The sequence below is a fragment of the Anomalospiza imberbis genome, chromosome 4 (genome assembly GCF_031753505.1).
Source record: "Anomalospiza imberbis isolate Cuckoo-Finch-1a 21T00152 chromosome 4, ASM3175350v1, whole genome shotgun sequence".
Lineage (NCBI taxonomy): Eukaryota > Metazoa > Chordata > Aves > Passeriformes > Viduidae > Anomalospiza > Anomalospiza imberbis.
This window is the reverse complement of record NC_089684.1, coordinates 27,877,671-27,897,268: the sequence shown is the minus strand read 5'-3', so window position 1 is coordinate 27,897,268 and position 19,598 is coordinate 27,877,671. Positions and strand designations below refer to the sequence as shown.

The 19,598-nt window shown below is 41.8% G+C and overlaps 1 long non-coding RNA gene across 3 annotated transcripts in view; it reads left to right on the top strand.

Moving 5' to 3' along the window:
* The window catches only part of LOC137473379 (uncharacterized), a 65,615-nt gene that overhangs the window by 10,814 nt on the left and 35,203 nt on the right, over positions 1-19,598 (top strand). For all 3 annotated transcript variants that reach the window (XR_010998742.1, XR_010998741.1, XR_010998743.1), the window contains exon 2: positions 12,067-12,216. This is a non-coding gene — a long non-coding RNA (uncharacterized lncRNA). The remainder of the gene's footprint in view (positions 1-12,066; positions 12,217-19,598) is intronic.

Sequence of the window (19,598 nt, the reverse complement as noted above, 5' to 3'; positions counted from 1 at the left end):
TTGTGTTGTAAGCACAAGCACAGCACATTAGGCAGCTCACAGGTCATATGGAATAAAAAATTTTTCTCCATGAGATGTAGGTAGCTTGCTCTGAACATTGAAGGTTTACTTCCCTTTTCTTTTCAGGCTGTCCTTGCTCTTTGAGGAACGTCTTGCATGAATCCTGTGTTTTACAGGATTCATCTATCCTGTGTTTTACACAGATACTAAGTTCTCTGCCCCGATGGGCTCTGGTGAACAGTTCTGAATCCACAGACCTCAAGACTGTGGGCAGCCTGAATCCCAGGTAACTGTAAAATGAGAGAGTGCAGACAGCAATGGCCAGGAGTTTAGCCCTTTGTCTAGTCGGTGTTACTGCAGCCAGTGCAGATAAAATTGTAGCAGTCTGGCTTTTTGAAAACTGAGACTCTACAGTGCATTACGAGTGTGATAATCACAGTAACCAAGTCCTGAGTGGTGGGTGTGATAGGAAAAGCTTTTAACACAGGGATGCCGAATAGAGGAATTCCATAATTAACGATAATGACCAGCACAGGTGACATTTCTTTGTAGTTAATAGCTGCTGGTGTGAAAGGCCCTGAGGCAGAGCCTCAAGCTGCTAAGCTAGCAAGTGAATTGCTAGACTATTTGACCTGCAGTTCATTCCTAATATATATGGTGAAACCCAAGCAAAATGTTTATAGTCACTGCTTCTTGGGGGGTGTGGGAATGCCAGCAATTCTGTAGTTGGGATTGAAGGAGTTTTATCATTTTGGCAGTAGGCTATGCAACTCTTTAGGAAGATGCAGAACTGTAAGCATCACTTGCATCTTCTAGAGGAGAAGCAAATAAAGTCTTTTGCACCTGAAAAAGTGTAAAAGATTGCAGCCAAATTCTGCAGTAGGAAGATTATGGAGTTTTCCACCATTAGGGCCATGAAAGTTGACCCATGACAAGTAGTTTGAAAAAAGAGTGGTGCTAAAAGAGGTAATGGCACCTGGACCATCCCTTGTTGTACTGTCTCTATTTCTAGAGATTCCTTCTCCAACTTTTGTAACAAAAATGGATAGAGAATGGTAGATGGTTCTGGATGATTCTGCAGGCGAGAGAAATGGGGCTAGTGACCAGGTGTTGTGGTTTGACACTGGCCAAATACCAGACATCCATAAAAGTAATTTTCTTTCAGAGTAAGGCTGCTGGAAAAACTTTGGTGTTTTCTGCACTGCCATTCTGGGAAGGAAGAGGAGTTAAAAGGAATTTTTGGAAGGTTTTTAACTGTGCTGCTGTTAGGAGGAAGAAACCAAATATCACAAAACCAACGAAAAGCCAAGTGCAGTTGGTTTTGTGCTGCAGTTGCAAGTGCTATTTGTGTTAGTAATGTTTGGCCTCATCACAAAACTGTGCTGTCATAATCTCTTGCATTCTCTCACTTCACCTGTGTGGCTTTTACTATGCCTCTATTCAAGGTTCTGTGTTTTAGAGAAAGCTCGGCTATAAACCTCTCTAGCTGGAACCCCATGTGCTTAACAGTTGACATAACAGTTTGTTTCTATGGAGTGGATATTAAAATTAATGTAAAAGACTAAACCCCAAAGACTAGATTAAAATAACAAAAGAGTTATTACTTGCTGAAAGGAAATAAATGGACAAGATTAAACTATAGACCATGAATTAGATTTTCCATGGAGCTCAGATTCTATTAAGCAGTTGAATAAACAGAGGCACTGAAGGGTGCCTCTCCCTGCTCCCATGCTTTTCTGTGGGAGCAACTGGCATAGATAGTTTCCAGATCTGACCATTTTGCAACTTTTTATTTGCACTTGATTAACTCAGCTGATCATTAATTGATGCGATGCAGGCAGTGGCAACAAGCACAGGTAGTGCTGTGTGTGACCTACGAGAGTTTTGCTGACATGAGATGGGTTGACTGGAGTAGGTCCCCTCTAAACAGCAGGGTTGATGGTGAAATGGGTCCATCAGCATTGGTTTAGTCTTTTCTTGAATAATCCTATCCCTGGTGCTAGCCCTGAAAGTTTTAGCAAGGGCTGTAGCCTCCTCGAAAAGCATATATTTGATTGTTTTCCTTAGAATGAACATACAGTTTCTTTTTCAGCATATTTCAGCTGAGCCCCTTGATGGTTTCCAGTATGATCAGTATTGTGTCAATGCACAGCAGATACAGTTATGCTTCATTGTTTTTTCAAGAGCAAAACAATGCCCTGGTTGTGCTGAGGACTGTGACTTAATTCCCAGGTGTTAGAACTCTGTTGCCTCCTGCTGTGGGGGGATGATAAGGAGCAGTTCTCTCTCCTGCTCCTCACAAAACAACAGACACAGCATGTGGGACTGTTTGGGTAGTTGTGATCTGTTCCTGGTGCCATGAGAAGGGGAGTGTGCTGGCATGGATCAAGTGGACTTCACCTGGCAGGTATTTCCATGAAGAGCTTAGATTCTTGGATGGTTTGAACTGGATAAAGGTAATGTATAGGAAAGTACAAGTCCCCTTGTTCCCTGTTTACATGGCAGTAACTGTTAATTTCAGCAAGTGGCTTGGGAAACAAAGAAAGCATGTCTTTTTAGGTAATTTATATTAGATAAGCACAAAAAAGGAGACGAACATCTGTAATCATGCAGAACTGAGAAACGCAAGTGCTGGGCAGCCTATTCATCCCTAGTGCTCTGCCTGCTTCCCAAGGTGTATTTGCAGTGGCTCTGCTGGAAATGGGTGTAAAGGTAAATGGAGAATAATATCCTATAATCCCCCTTATCTCACTCACAAAAAGCTAATATCAGCAATAAATCAACCCCAGGTCATCTCATGTAGTGGGTAATTTTGTGCTCCCTAAAGAACTAAAGTGCCATCTAAGTCTGAGGCTGAGCTCTAAGGAAATAGGTATTTAAACACATGGATATATCCTGTAGTATAGGCATCAGCAGTGACCAAGTATCTGAGCTCTGCTTGGCCTGGGGGCATTTTTTTTGTTTGCTTGCTTGATAAATTTTCCAGAGATGTCTCTGATACAAAAAGCTGATGCTGGGTCTCTTATGCTAGAGAGAGTACTTCTGCTCTTACAGTGCTGAATCCCTGGTTCCATTTACTTGAGCAGTTTGGCTGGTGTCTCCTTTGTTTGAACAGTAATAATCAGCATTGCTGAAAAAATTAAAAATACTATTTCTGTGCAACTACTGTAGACCATAACATTTTCTGACAGTGACTTCACCCAGTCATACACTTAATGTGTCCCCAGAAAGCCAAATCTCCAAAAGTGATATATTCTCCATTACAGGCTGTTGCACAGCAATGAGTTTGATTCCAGGTAGGCAAATTACATCAGCTTACTTCATTTCAGATCGTGGTGGGAAAGGCACTCTGTGAAGATGCAGCTTACTAAATTATCTCTGTGAATCTGTAGGTGGTAAGTGTAGGTGCTGCCTGCCTGACCCAGTTGTTAATATAGCCAGTTAAAGGCTGATGTCTTCAGAGGAAGAGCTAATCTGTCTCATTTAGCAGGCAATGTGTCAGAGCTTGTATGTGATATATCTGACATGGTGAGTGGCATGTCTGACTCGGCAGTTGAATAACATTACTCATTCTGGAATATATCTTCTTCAATAGAGAATATAAACACAAGCACACTTTTTTTTTTTTTTTTTTGCTAGCAGATGATCGAGCACATACCAGAACGAATCAATCCTATTCAGTATGCAGAAGGGTTTTTTTTTTTTTTTTTTTTTTTACTCTGTATATCATTCCCCTCCCAGGACCATTATTTTACATATCAGTTACTGGGATGTATTCAAAGCCTTAGGGAAACCAGTGACTTCCAAGAGCTTGGGATCTTTAAGCCAGCCCAGCCATTCAGCAGGCAACATCAAACATGGGGAAAATCTGTTTTGTGTTTTCCTGCTCTGTGGTCCCATGAGATGTCCCAAAGAGAGCATTTCTCTCTTTTCCTTGCCAGAAAGCCATGCTGTATTTACTTTTGAATAAGATGAGCTAGGAGATTCATGGCCTTGAAACTGCTACAGTCTACAATTGTGTTTCTTCCACTGTCTGTTGTGGTGTTGCTTTGTCTTTTTGGTGTTTTTTAATGTCCTAGTGCTGGATAAAACAAAAATGCATGTGACCAGCTAAAGCTGCCTGAAGACTTTTTGAGGTCTGAGTACAGGAAAGGTTCTCAACCTGTCAAAGAAGTAATTGTACCTTTCTGACCACTGCATACTCTACTATCCCTGCTTAACTTAGTCTTATACCCATTCAGGGATCAGCAAACACTTTTTTGACCGCCCATGCTCTGCAAGATCCTATATTTTTCTCAAAAGGGCAAGACATTTGGCAGCATTTGGAAGGCTGGCAGTGCATTGCTGCAGGCTGGCTGGTGCTCAGTACCATGGAGTGGGGAGTGGTGGTGGTGTCAGCATCTCCAGGACTGCACTTGAGACCGAGGAATAACAAAAATATTGAAATGATGAAGGGAAGCAGGGCTGCCTCCCAAGTTGGCATTCCTAAAGGAATCATAGGAGAGTGAATGCTTATCTGTAGAGTTAGCAGAATGCCTAAGGGGAAGGGGAACCCATCATCTGATTAGCATTGGCAGTTATCCTTCAGCAGCAGATTGCCTCAGGCAGTGGGCACAGAACTGCTCATCCCGCACAGGTTTCACATTGCTCTGCTCCGTTTAGCTTATGCTTTGATTTGCTTCACTTATTTCTCATTTGGTGGAAGATAGAATCAATAAATCTTGAATACACATTGCTCAACAGAGGGCTGCACTGTTTTTATTCTTTGTGCTGCACACCTGTCTTGCCTATGCTATTAGCATGTTTGCTCTTCATGTTGTTTTCAATATCAATAGGAAAAATCAACTTTTCGTTTGTTTTTTTTGGTTTTATTTTTTAAGAGTTAAATCCCCACTGCACAAATCTCCAACTGTGTGTGCTATTGATGGAGTCACATGAGCAGCGGCACAAGCCCAGGGCCTGCTGGTCAAAATGCTGTGGGTGGCAGAGCTATTAGTACAAAATCTAAAATCCCAAACATTGGTTCATATTACTGTGCCCCAAGAAACTCTCTTCTTCTTTTGTGATAAAATTAGTGGGCTATTTTCTGATGACCACACTAAAAAAAAAAATATTGGGAAAAAAACGTGAAATGCTGCCTGAAAAAGTAGCTTGCTTCTTTTTTCTTGCTTGCAAAAATCTCTTTGCAGCAGCTAAGGAAATGCATGCAATCATTCCCAAATTAAAAAAAAAAAAAACCAACAACTGTTCTTTATTAGTTTTGGATGAAACTAGATATGGGAAACTCACCTTCACCTTTATGGAGTGTCTTAATCTAAAATCCACACCCTGGTGAGCAAATAGCACAAGTGAGATAATGCTGGTTGTGGGCCTTTTCTCTAAGGTTCTGTTCCTGAGTATCTGAAGCAAATCAGAGCACTTCCTCACAGGGGAAAACATGTCTCAGGAAGAGTAATGCACAGGCTGTTTATCTACCTGTCTTGGACTGCTCACTGTGGGATGGGGATCATTTGTGATTCTCCAGCATTCATGGAAGTGGTAGCAGAGAGCCCTCTTGAGTTCAAAATCTTCCTAAAATTTGGGCATAATGTAATTTGAAAGTGGTCTCTGGAGGTCTCTGGTCTGACCCTTTGTTCAAAGTAGGTCATATAATGTGGGTTTCTTGAGTCCTGTCCAGGTGAGTTTTGAGTTTTTCCAAGAAATAAAATCCCACAGCCACTCTGGATGCTTGTGCTAATGTTTGGTTATGCCTAAATCAGGAGAACTCTTCTGTGCTGCAGGATTAGTAGCAGAGGGGGAAAAAATACTTATCAGATATTGCAGTTCTCTGGCTCTTCTACTGTCTGTGCTGAAATGGTCCAATTTTCTTCAGGACCAAAGATAAATATCTGTATTTGTGTCTTCAATAACACCAGAAGTTAAATACAGCTTCCCATACTCAGCCTGGTATGTATTCAAATAAAATACACTCCAGTTTTTTAAATAGTTGCAAAATAGTTTTATGGGAGCAGAGCACCCAGAGGAAGCTTGCTGTGTCCTTGTAACTCCCCTGAACTACTGTTTGCAAGTTTGTTCCAAATTTTATTAGACAATTGGAAAAAATTACATAAAAGTAGTAGTTGGGTACATTTGACAGCTCAGTGAAATAGGAACCTACCAACATGTGTTATGTAAAGACAGTGGCTAGCAATAAAAAATAAATGTTATTTATTTTGTAGTATGGGGAAACAAACAGTGGATTGTGTCATCTAAAGGTAGTATTCAAAGAAATGAAGCTATTTTCAAAGAATTTATTAATCAGGATAATATGTGTCTTTTAAAGCTTCTGTATTACCCTTTCATTAAAATAATCAGAGTAAATCTATGTGCAGCATGAGCCTCTCCTCTCCCCCTGCCCCAACAATAATCAACTTAAACCATAGTTATTAAGAGATCAGTTATGTGGATTGCCTGTCTTGAGAAATTGCAGATGAGTACATATTAGTTGAAATGTTGACTTCTGTAACTTTGATTTTGCTTTATATCGGCAAATCTTTTAAATGGGAAAAGATTTATTTCTTTTAATCAACCAGATATTGCAGTTCAGTTACAACTGTTGCCTGCAGAGGTGAGCTGTAGTACTACAGACATTTGTCATGTAAGAGTTTGCTACAGCACAGAATCACTGCTGAAAATGATCATGCCCACTATGTCTCTTAGCATTGATTTGAGACAAGCTTACTATAATAATTTTGCATGTGGAAAACCACCTCTCTGCCAAGACAAAAAAAGTGATGATTTTGAGTTGCCACAATTATGTTATAAAAAGTATTTATCCAGAAGCTTGCCTCTTCCAAAGTCGATGTCTTCACAGTGCATATTCAGTGTATGCTCCTTTTGTGGTTTCCACGCTGTAGCTGCAATAACTGACAGCTGAAAACATCATTGCAAGTCTGTCAAATGTGCTGTCTGCATAACTGGTGATAATCTAACTATTCTTCAGCTTCACATATCAAACTGCTGGGAACTGAAACTTCAGCGTTTGTTATTGGCAGCGGTAGGTGGAATTGAGTAATGTGGTTTGAGTGTCAAAGGCCTGTGGTGCTGACAGGAATATTAACCATAAATCAAACCCAGCACAATGGTGGTGCCGGACTAGAGCGAAAGGCAGGATCTTGCAGCCAGTCCACTCAGAGCTTGCTTGTGGGAATAATTCCATTGACTAGCAGATGCAAGGATTGCTAGGCTGGAGCTCCAGCAGCAATCCATTTGACTTAAAACCATGAAGGAGTGATAGAGATGGAACAAGTGACATGGAGGTGGCTGCTTGCTCTGCCGAGTGTTCCCGGTTGCCTTGCAGCCCTGTCACGCTGCAGAGGCTGGTGAAGGGGATATCTCATCCCTGGTTAGGCAGTGACTTTGCTACTCCTATCTGGCTTCTGTTGTAAACATTTTTCGGTGATGGCTGGGCTTGCACTTGCTGCATTTAAGTGAAGCTTGCAGGGCTGATGTTGAAAATGCCCTTGGTTTGGAGACAGCTTGTGACATTGTTTCTTGCAGCAAATAGCTCCCAGATTGCAGAAAGGACCCTGCTGCCTGCATTTTGGCTGCTCCTAGCACCCACAGAAAACTGAGCTGGGGAAGGGGTTTGGCTCCAGCCTCTGTGTTAGCAAATGGACCAAAACACAGGGAACTGTTGGTGGGAGATTGCATGGAAGTGTATGGGTGCCTCATGCAGTCAGCTTGCTTGACTGTTGACTGTATCTAATGGCTCATGGTCCTTCTGAATGTCACCATCATACATCCTGTTGCCTTTAGTGACTATTCCAGCAAGCTACTCTGATGCCAAAGTTGGCCAACTCTCCTTTTATAATGACGTCCTTGATTATTGCAAGTTTTAGGTATTCTTTAGGTATTAAGGTCTGTGCATTTGGCTTGTTCTCTGTGTTAAAAAAAGATGAGGCAAAAAGAAGAAATGGCATTGAATTTTGGGGTAAACAAGATGCTAGCTAACTCTACCTGGAAACCCTTTAGGGAAGGGCACCGCAAATTTTTTTTTTTTTTGCAATTATGTGGAGTTTCTCAGCAGGGAGCCAGCTAACAATATCCAGTGCAACCCAGCAAGCAAGAAATGTAAAGCCAGGAGCTAAGCAAAATACAGAGATTTCATTATAAATTAGTGTTGGAAATTAGACCCAGGCTGTGAAATAACCACAATTAAAATTCAGAAAGCAAAGAAGAAAAAGCTTACCTAGTGACCTCTGCTTGCTGCACAGGGTTAGAAGAGAGGCTGTGCTACTTTAGTATTCTAGCATAATTTGTACTTTACTGAAATTGTTAGGAAATTAAAGGAAAACCCAGGGACTGAATTTTAACTGATGAAGGTAGCCTACAGGAAAGATAGGGAGGGACTTTTTACAAGAGCATGTAGTACCTGGACAAGGGGGAATGGATTCAAACTAAAAGAGAGTAGGTTCACATTGGATAGTGGAAAGAAATTATTTGCTGTGAGAATGGTGAGGCACTGGAACAGGTTGTCCAGGGAAGTTGTGGATGCCTCATCCCTAGAGATATCCAAGGCCAGGTAGGATAACTCTGAGCAACCTGGTCTAGTGGAAGGTATCCCTGCTCATGGCAGGGGGTTGGAACAAGATGGTCTTTAATGTCCCTTCCAACCCAACCATTCCATGATTTTATGAAAAGCAGCATAGCCCAGCTGATATCAAGCAGATAAATTGGACTACAAGAGGTAAATATATGTAATAAATAAGCTCTCTAAATCAAGGGCTTCCCTTCTTACTAAGTCATTGTAGATGAAGAAAGCAAAGCAGATTTTTTTCTGGCAAGTCTTTGCACTGATCCTAAATTATATGCCTCTATTCAATGGATATGAGCTGGTTAGGCATAAAGAAAATTATCTGACAGTTAACTCCAGAGGGAGAGAAATCAGTCCATAATAACTCAGATCAGGTGATACGAGGTGATTTTTGGGGATAATTCTTCAGGTTTTGAATCTCCTTCAAGCAATTGATTTTACTAATATGACACCAAATCATTCCCAGTTCAAGTTATGAACATTAAAAACCTAAAATGCCAAACGACCACCACCAAAAAATAGCAGCAGGAATCTAACACAGGAGCTTCCTGGAAACAAATTCAAAGGCAGCCAAATAAAACGAGATTAAAATATACAAAATACTGCAATTTAAAAGAAAATCACTGAATTATTGAAACTCCATAGAGGAGATGTCACAGCAGTACTTCTGATCAGCCTGATTAAAAAAACAGGCTATGCTTTTTTCCCCCCCACCTCCTTTGATGTCAGGAAGTGTATTGTAAACTTTAAGTGATGTGTGTAGTTCAATCAGATTGATCAGGAAGGTTCAAAGATATTGTAATTTTTTTGAGCATTTATGCTTTATCCTGTGTGCTGGAAAGTATGCTGTATGTCTACACAGTGTAACCCTTTTAATACTTTGTTGTAGGACTAGAAAGAGAAAACACTTTTCTGCAGAGTGACAAAATAAGTGGCCTCTATAGAGCGGCTCTGTGCTGACCTTTGCTGTTCTGGGTCCGTACCGGATGCAATCAATGCAGAAGTGTCTCACCCATTCGGGGGAGTGCTTTGCTCTCCCCAGTTGCTTATTTTGCTATAAATTTCCATACAGTCTTTGCAAGCTGTCTGATAATTGCAACATCAGCTGGCAGGTTTGAGCTCGAGGGCAGCTTCTGGATCCCTTGCTCTCTGAGCACAAATGACATTCTCACTGCCCAAGAGGTGCGTGGGGCTTGTGGTGGCAATTTTGGTGAGGATGTGACATCCAAGAGCCCTCCCTGTGTAAATGTGTTTGGGCAGAGCTGCTTCCACAGGACACTGATATCCCTGTGGTGCTCCACACACAGCAGGGGAGATGCAGTTTGTGCTGCCACAGGGGCTCTGTCAGTGTTGGCTCCTGAAAGGAGAAGCTTTTTTAACAACTCCTGCCACAGGTAGTGGGTAGTGGTTTCAGGCTGCGATGGGGCAAGTCTGAAATTACTTGCCTGTTATGTTAGGCATGCTGCAGTTTGGAGCCTCTGCCTTAAAAATTCCACATGTAGGTAAACGAGATGGAAAAAATACGATTATTTCATTTTTACAGGAGGAAAAGGGAGTTGCAGACCAAAGAGTACTTTAAAGGCCCAATGAAGTAGATGGGATGGCAGCATTAAGGTGTGGCAGGTTTTAACAAGTAGCTTAGGATTCTGTGCCTTTGCAGAGCACTCAGCACTGCCAAGAAGAGGTTCAGAGCTCTGCTTCCAGTATAGGCAAAGCTGAATTCAGGAACTGTTGGAAAGAATTTAACTCTTTAAGATTTTCCTCTTCATTATTTGTAATTTTTTAGGTAGAATCTATTTAGAAATTTTTATTTCACCAAAAGTGCCATACACAAAGAATGAGGCATTGTAACTGCATCTTTTTATGTAAACTTAAATTTTATTTTGGCATTTCTGTAGATCTACTCAAAAGACTGCAGAATGGACTTTGCTTGCTCAAGGCCCATAGCAGGGGATAAACCCAACTGGCATAATTGAAGCTACACCTACTTACACCAGCTGAAATATGTCACCCCTGATCTTTGATTGCTCTGGCAGAAGAGAGTGCTACAAGGCAGGGATTTTTCAGTGGTCCTTTATCTACTTGAATTGTCTGGTCAGCTACAAGGTACAGAGGCTGCAAACAAGGGAAAATTGAGATGGCAAACTGATCAATTACAGAATATTGAAAAGATCAAGGAAATGGCAGCAATACTGCTAAACCTTATGTGGAAAAGCCCTTCTTGTCCAACAACCTTATTCTTGTGACAAAGATTATAACACGATGGAAAATGGCACAACATGAATGCATTCTGGTGGCAATGATTGCTGTGAGAATTGGGACTGGTTTGTACTTCACCTACTTTGTCTTTCTTTCCTAGATGCTGTATCCCCGGCAACTCAGGCAGAAGGTGTTATGTTTATTATGTCCCTGTCATTTTTTATGTCTTGTAGTGAAACCCCACATTAAATTCTCTCTCCAGCTTCCACTCCTTTAAGCAAGCAGGGAAACATGACTGCATTACCTTCTCTTAATCTCCTAATTAACCCAGCAGAATATATCATTTCCTTCTCTAACTGATAAGGTGTGTGCCATGGGTCTCTAGAGTGGTTGCTGGCAGCACATTTTCTGCCTCATCTTGTACAAGGGGTTGCCCTGTGCTTTTGGAGATGGGCTTGGTTTCATTTCCACTATATAGCAGGTTCAAGGCCTTAAAAAGGCAAGATCTGGAGACTGCACAGAGAGCTTGAGAGATGGCAAGGTATCTGTCTGGAAAGGGTAACACTTGCCTCATCTGTACAGGGTCTGTTAGCTGGCTAAAGGCCATAGTTAAAAAATACATATAAATGAAAGACATTTCAGCACATTTCAAGATTTCTGTGTTCAGCTTGAGAAATCCTTTTTCTTTTTTTCTGTATTAAAAAACCTTCTTTGAGCTATTGAAAATGCTCTTTATATCCCAGAGGTTATTAGCAGTAGGAGGTGTGGAGGGAGAATCCAGCTTTGGCAGTCACGGGATCCAACTTGACAGGTCACAGCTATATTATTTTTGATACATTGGTGAATGTTAAGGTCATCTGGTCAAGATCAGAGCTGGTAACTAACAATAAAGAGGTGACAGCTTTTTCAGCTGCCTTTGAATAGAGCTTGTGGTGCAGTTCCTCTCTCTCCATGTGAAGTTTAATGTTCCAGCATAAACCTTTGCTGCTGTGGTGGCAGTTTCACCTGGAAGAGAGATTTAAAGTTTACCACCACCCAACTTTCTGCTGCCATCTCCCAGACTGCTGGCTGTGCAAGTGGCACAAAACATGAACTCAGTTAAGGAATTATGTAGCTTTCATCTTCTCCTAATGGGCTACTTTACTTGTGCTTATCTCCAGTGTAAATCATCCATTCTGGCAAGGCTGGCCAGAGGACACAAGTCCTGGTAGGGTCACAGTGAAGGCTTCTTTCTCTTGTTTGTTGTGCCAAGCTACATTACACCTAGTGAAGTCAAGACTGTTTTATTTCAGCCATCGCTGCCGTCCACATGATGCTGCTGTCTGTAACTGGGCAAGTCCAAAAGAAATGGAATAGAAGTGTCAACAGCAGTCTGGATCAACTCCATCTTCTCTGAGCTGGCAACGCTGGTTCCTGGTCCAGGGCAGGGCTGTGAGATCCAGGTAAAGTCACAACCTATAAGCGTTTACCCTAGCTTGTGAGCTCCTTGCTGTCTTCAATCCCTACTTGGTGCTCAGTTCCAGCGTGCTGGGGTGAGAAGAAGGAAATGTTCACAGCCTGGGACTGCAGCCTATCCTCCTGGCCTGGGGCAACTTACCTGCTGCTGACTCAGGATCGATCCCCTGCGAGCAGATAAGCCAAAAGCCAATCCACACATTGACAAAGATAGTGAGACTCTGCTCTAATCTGTTAGTGTCACAAGGTGTAAGGCATAAGCAACAGTTTCAACACGAAATTTTTAATTCCCTTTTGCTTTGCTCACTGTTCAATTTAGCTGAACTGCTTCATACTCCTTAGAAAAACAAAGGTCAGGACTTTGAGTGGTAGGTGCTCCTTAGTCTTCATCTATGCCCAGAGAGCTGCCCAGGGCTCTTGCCATAAAGCTAGGAAAGTCCTCATTTAGAAAATAGGGAAGACAAATTACTGTCCTGGCGATGAGGGAGAAATACTTCTTTCTGTGTGACATTATGTTTTCCATTCAGTATTACCCATATCAGGCTAATCTGTCCCACTCACTGTCTCCCTCATTCATTTGCAGAAGAGTAGTTCAAAAGTCACAGCTGTTGTTTGAGACTTCATCTATCCCTTTGCTATTCTGCAGATAGGCCAAGACAACAGCTTGTTAGTATTTAAATGAGCATATCCATATTTTTGCATGAAATTCACAGTCATTTAAGGCTTGTGTCTGGTCACTGCAATGATCTGCTCTCTGATTCGTGCTTTGCTTTTAAGCCTAACTAGAGTGTAACACTATTGTGCGGTCATTGCCTCTCAAAGGAGAGATAATTCTGAGCCTAATCTGCCATTTCTGGGCACTTCACACCCCTCCCCCCCCCCCCCCCCCCCCATATTGCTACTACTGTGTGAAGTGCAAGAGGATTCTGCATCATTTACATGAAAATGAGGGCTATCAGAGAGAAATTAGGAGAGGGAGGAGTGGAGTAGAGTATGTCATATTCTGATGCTTCTCTAAGAGAAACCGCAGAATTTGCAGAACAGCCTGTCAGAGCCTGTCTTGCTGGAAATGCATACCAGTTTAGCCAGGGAAAGTTATGCACTACCCAACTCCGTTGTAAATGTAGACTTTGTTACTCTCTTGTAAATGCAGCCCCTTGTAAATGTAGACTGTGATTGAAGTGCCCTTGGCTGCAGCTGACTCAACACAATCTGGTGCTGCTGACTCCCAATTTACCACCTAAAAATCATAATCATAGTCCTCTGGCTCTAATCTGTCTGTCTTCAGATGGCACAGGACTTTTGCATCTCCCTCTAGGACAGGCAGGCAGGCTGCTGAAGCCTGTGGTCACTGTGCTTGCAGGCAATGGGGACTCCAGATCCTCAGGGCTGTGCAACTCTGGGAATCCAAAAGGCATGTGTGATTCTAGGATTTTGATTTTTTCCCTTTTATTTTTTTTTTAGGGGGAAGAGGAGGTTGTTCGCCACTCTTGTTTGCATTTGTAGGTGCGGTGCTTTATGCCAACTAACAATATGTGCCATAAAAATGCCAGCTGATGTACAAGCCAAAGTGCCGTAGCTACCATTGAGTCCTATTTTTGGAACTGACTTGAATCCAAGGTTTGCATATTTTGGACAAGCCCACACTGGCCTAGATCCACACAGATAAGTCCTTCCCCCATTCTGCTAAGCGACTGACTCTTCCCCCAAACCCACTCTCTCTTGATCTCCTCAGAGGTAACTCAACTATGGCTTCAGGGCAGAAAATGACAGTCCAAAATGGGCTGAAGAAAACTCTCCAGATTATATCTCCTCCTCTTCATTACCTTAAAAAAAGATTAAACTTCTGTTTAGTCTGAAGAGCTTCTGTTGCTCTCAAGCCATATTGCCTAATAAGTTTCTTAGAGAAGTATTTTTCTCTATGTAAGTAATTTAAGCCTTCCATGCCCTCTGGCTATTTTTTAATTAAAAGAAAAATAAAAAATTTCTTGGCCCAAGTAGGGGGCTTAGGCTGTTGATTGACTAAAGCAAGGAATTTTGTAGGAATTTTGAATTCTGCACTGCCACATATGAAGTCAGCCCTATAAGTATAACCCTGACCCGAGGCTGGGATTTTTAAAATTAGATCCTTAATAAGAAGGGGAAGAAATAAATTTGACTTTGAATAAGCATAATGCAATTTCCCTTCATGCAAACTGCTTCTTTATTATAGCACAGATATTCACATTTTTCAGTCTAAATATTTAAGTCTTATGCAACTTCATTTTGCTGGACTAAGCTCAGCCCTACCTAAGAGGGAATCCATTATTACACTAGTTTAATTCATAGGTGCTTGTTGTTTATGCTGCCATAACCCACCAAATTCATGTGACCACCAGCTCCCCTCCTCTCCCTGTGGCTGAGCCAGGACTGTCTCTGCAGAAGAGTCACAGAATGGTTTGGGCTGGAAAGGACCCTTATAGGTCATCTAGCTCCAGCTAGAATATGGCTCTGTTAAACCTCATGACATTCTCATGGACCCATCTTGGGTTTGTCCAGGTCCCTTTGGATGGCATTCTGTTGCATTAATAAGCAGTCAGGACTTAGTTTCTTCACGCAGAAAAAGCTAATTCTTTATTTACATTGTTCATATTTATAGGAAATATCAGAAGGCATGGTGTTAAACCTCATTGGTCAGAAATACTGTGAAACTCAGTTTATTGGCTGGTAAGGGCTATTGAATATGTTTTTCAAATTTTCTCTCTCTAGATATGTTTACACATTTTCTTTGCTGATTCTTATGGGACAGATTTCTTGGTTTTGCAGGTGTTTTGTGCTTGGTTTTGCAGGTCTTGTTTCTACAAGAATAGTTTTTTATGTTAACTATTTTTCATTCCACTAATTTCTCTTTATGGGAACTTACAAGCCTGTTGGTAATTCAGCAGAGCAAGGCCTGATTTTATAAGGCCTTTCTTTTATAATATCTTTGCCTGTGTGTAACAGTATTCCATCCTTCAGCTGTTCATCCACTCAGTTCAATGTCTGCAAACTTTGTGAGGGTGCACTTGACCTCACTGTGTCACTGATGATGATCCTGAATAGTGCCAGTCCCAGTACAGACCCCTGAAGGACACTACTTGTCATGGATGTACATGGGATGGTTGACTTCTGCCCTCTGGATGCCACCATCTGACCAATTCCTTATCCATCTAACAGTCCACCCATCAAATCCCTTTCTCTCCAGTTTACAGAGAAGAATGTGGTGGGCGAGCCATGTTAAAGGCCTCACAGAAGTCCATACAGAGGACATCAGTAGCTCTTACACTGTCCTGATGGAGTTACTCCATCACAGAAGGCCACTACTTTGGTCAGGCAGGACTTGGCCTTGCTAAAGCCATGCTGGCTGTGTTGGACTACATCACTGTCCTCCATGTGCCATAGCAGCAATCATCTGGAGCTGTGACAGTGCCATACAGTTGGAGTCTTCAAGGTGCGGAGTAATTCTCCTTTGATTTTCGAGAATATTAAGTTTTCTCAGACAGGAGAGAAACTGAGGATGAAGAAGATAGCCTAATTTACCCTGATTTGCAGCCAAAAGCAAATCTATTCCCTTGCTGAATCAAATCCAAGGGATTTGGTGCATGCAGCACCTCACGGCACACTTTCCCTGCTGTGCCATGCCTTCATCACAGCAGTGGATATAAGGGCCTGGAGTTAGGGAATCTGTGGCCAGAGCATTCCTGTATGTGCAGTCTGTATTGGTGGTTTCCATGGGCATGGCAGGCATCCTTGGTTCACCATTTCTGGCCTCTTCATTTCCGAGAAAGATGGTCGGGTTTCTGCCTTTTTCTAACAAAATAGGCTTACTAGGGAAATTATGGCAAATGAAAAGGGTTGCTAGCAAGCAGGAAAGTACAGTTGGATTGTGTGACTTTACCTCCCTGTCCTTGTTGGTGGCACATGGATGCAGAGGTGTCACACCTCAGACTAGTGTGGGACTGATGGCTGTGGGCAAGAGGCTGATGGCAGTAGTGGGCTTGGTTAATGCAGCAGAGCACGTCCAGTGGGCAGAGTAACTTTAGTCAGGAAAGAGTTAATGGCACAGCTGCCCCCAACATGGTATTTGACAGCTGTATTCTCAGAATGGTCTGACCTTGCATCAGTGGCTGGGATAGAAAAAGGCTCAAGATCAGCATTGTTCCACCTGTCTGTTTCCCATATCTTCCCTTTTTTGTTGTTTTTATGGGATTTTTGTTGTTGTTGTTTTGGTTTTGGTTTTGTTTTTTGGGTTTTTTGGTTTTTCTGTTTTTTGTTTTGTTAAGGCTGACTTTCTTAGCTGAGAACAGGCTAAGTATGTCCAAAGCAACTCACCAGCTTGTGACGATAAAGGCAGAACTGTCAGAAAATACAGAACAGAGGTATCTTTGCAGGTTGAAATGAAGGATGGAAGAGCCACATTTGGATTAAAAAAAAAAAAAATTAACCTTGAACCTCTCTCCAAAGTCTGATTTAAACATGAATCTCATTTAAATATAAAAAAAGGCAAAAAGAATAGTTCACTGAGCTTTTTTATGCAGTGTCTGCAGTTCCTGGGTTGGGGAAGCAATGAGCTAAAGACAGCCAGAATCCAAGAGAATGGTGCTGACTACAAACATCACCTGCATAGGGGGCAGAAGCAGAGAGGTCGTTAACTTTTCCCCCCAGGTTTATGCCTTGTCCCCTGCCTGGTGTGCTGGATTGATCATCAGGTGGATTAGCATCCCCTTGAAAGTGCTGACAGACATAATTCTTTGCAGCAGCCCCAGAGACAGGCTCCTTATGTGCAAGCTTAAATGAACTCATATCTTTGTACAATATTTTGTGAGGTCTTGGTGAGGAATAATACTCCCTGTTAATCCCTGATTTAGGTGGAGCATGCCAGGATGAAGCTGCTTTTACAAGGGACTGTTTCTTGGAGGATACTGGTTCACACAAGAAGTAGGTGATGCGGGAATGCAGGACTGAGGAGGAGAATTGGCACTCAGTTCAGCCTGAATAGATGGCCAAGCAAAGAAAAGTGCAGTAAACTGCTTGCAAGTCAGGTAGGAGCACAAAAATGAATCCAACTTCAAGGCAGGAACATATAAAAATCTACCACAAGCCCTTTTACATCCTTATCAGTTCATTTTTCTGATGCTTGAAATCCTTTTTCCACTACATATTCTACTCAAAACTTTCTAATAACTAGAGAAGGGATAAAAGAGGAATTAGTTTTGCAATGATCTCTGAACACATCTAGAATGATGCTAGTAAACATAAGCTCATGGACCCCCATGTTTGCTTTTGTCTTCCTGAAGTTGTACATCCCTCTTCTTCCATGCTGACAACTTTCTCTGAAGTACTTTTTCAGTGATTATCCCTTGGAGAGAGGTCCAAGGGATAATCCCTAATCTGTGAGATGGACAGATCAACTAGGATGTTTGGCCAACAGGGTAGAGTGGGATTCCAGGGAGGAGAAGGAACTGATTTTATTTTGAAGCACTGCAGTAGCAAAGCCCCTGAGAGGTTTTCTGTTTGGTTTGGGTGATTTTTCTTCTAGTGGAAAATTGTGCTTTTTTCCTATTTAATCAAAATCCCAGTTTGCCTTATCGGTTTTGATGGAAAATTTTCACATAGGTCTTTGTTGTAAGATACCAACATGACAGAATTATCCCTTTATCTCAGCAGATGTGCTTTCCAGAAGGGGAACATCTCAGATGATGAAAAACACAGCAGCTTTGCTGCCTCGGCTCTATCAGACAGGTTTTTTTTATGATAGAGAATTTGTCAAAACAGATTCTTGTCATTAAAACTGAAATGCTTTGTGGATCGGTTTTGGATTTGCTGAAGTTTTTTACTGCTAATTTTTTGCTGCATAGTTATGTGCAGTGAGTCACTGTGCCTTCTGTAGTGACAGTGTGTGTAGGGGTATGGGATCAAGTCTCTGCTTTGTCCTTTACTTGAACTAGTCTGTGCTGAATGATTCAGATGTAAGCCAAGTCATGACATGAAAGACTCCTGTTTCTGAGGCTGTCAGAGGTATTGCACTGTTTGCATCTCACATCTGAAATTAGAAAATAGTGTTTGACCTAGAAAGGGAAAGTTTTGACCTGATTCCAATTAAGCAGAACCTTTGTGAGATTGGTTCTTCTTTTCTGAGGACTACAGAAGAGACTCCCAAATGCCTGTGTGATTCTGCCACCAACCACAGTAGGAAAAGCCTTGCTTCTTGCCAACACCGGAACCTTTTGACAAAAATCTTAAAAATATAAAAGCAAGATTAGTAGTTTTCATTTCTTTTGAGTAACTATGGCTATTTTACCCAATTTTCATTCATGAAGGGACACATCTTCAGGATGTGTCTGTAAATGCATCAGCTTGCAGGCTCTGGGAAGTGCCTTCCCGCCTGCTGTGTGTCCTTGCAATCCTCATTATTCAGCTGGTACTGGAAGCAGTGGCACCTCCCTGATCAGGGACAGAAGCATTTTGCAGCATGCTTGTTTCTCACCTGTTGTCTTCTAGAGAACCCTATGGATGCCCCATATGGAAAACGTATATACAGCAATGGCTCCAGTAAGGATGTCTGGGTATTTAGATTACAACCAGCAAGGAGAAACTACTTGTGAGCAGTGGGGCAGCCTCTTGCAGTGGGATATAATATATTGGTAAAAATCAGCTTCCTGGAAATGTGTTTCCAGAGCCAGTGGAAACACATTTTCTTTGCTTCTTCCCCAGACACGTTCCCCTAGCTCTGCTCTCTGCTGATGAGCAACCGCCTATGCAAAGGAGATTGAAAAGGGGATTTACTTTGATTAGACCAAAACCTTCCTAGTATTTTCAGTCATAAGTATGGCAGCTTTAATAAGCAGGAAAAGAAGATAAATACGAGTCACAGACTGACAAGAAACTCAATTGGAAAAGAGTGGAAACTTCTGTTGGAAACCATGCTCTAAGTTCTGTCTCTTTCTAGCAGCCTCTGATAATCTGCTCAGTCCGAAGAAGGTAACTTTCTGCAAATCTCTGACAAATAGCAAGTGAAGGATTTAAAAGGGATAAAATTAAAGCTTTAATTGCTGCTATAGAATTGAATCTCTGTTCCACCCAGTTAAGGCTGGGAGAATTTCCCATCAGATTTTCTCTTTCTGTGACCTATTGGTTCACAGCCTTCAATGATCTCCTGTCAATCCTCAGCCAAAAAGAAGAGAGGTTGTGAGCTGATCCTTTTCATAAAGGGGAATAAAGCAAATTTATAGGTCATAAATAGGTAGAGAAAGAGCTGGGCACAGTTTACCCAATGGAAGCTGTTGATTCATCACTTATTTAGGAATACCACTTACTCCTATCACCTTATTACCCTGCTAGAATTCAAACT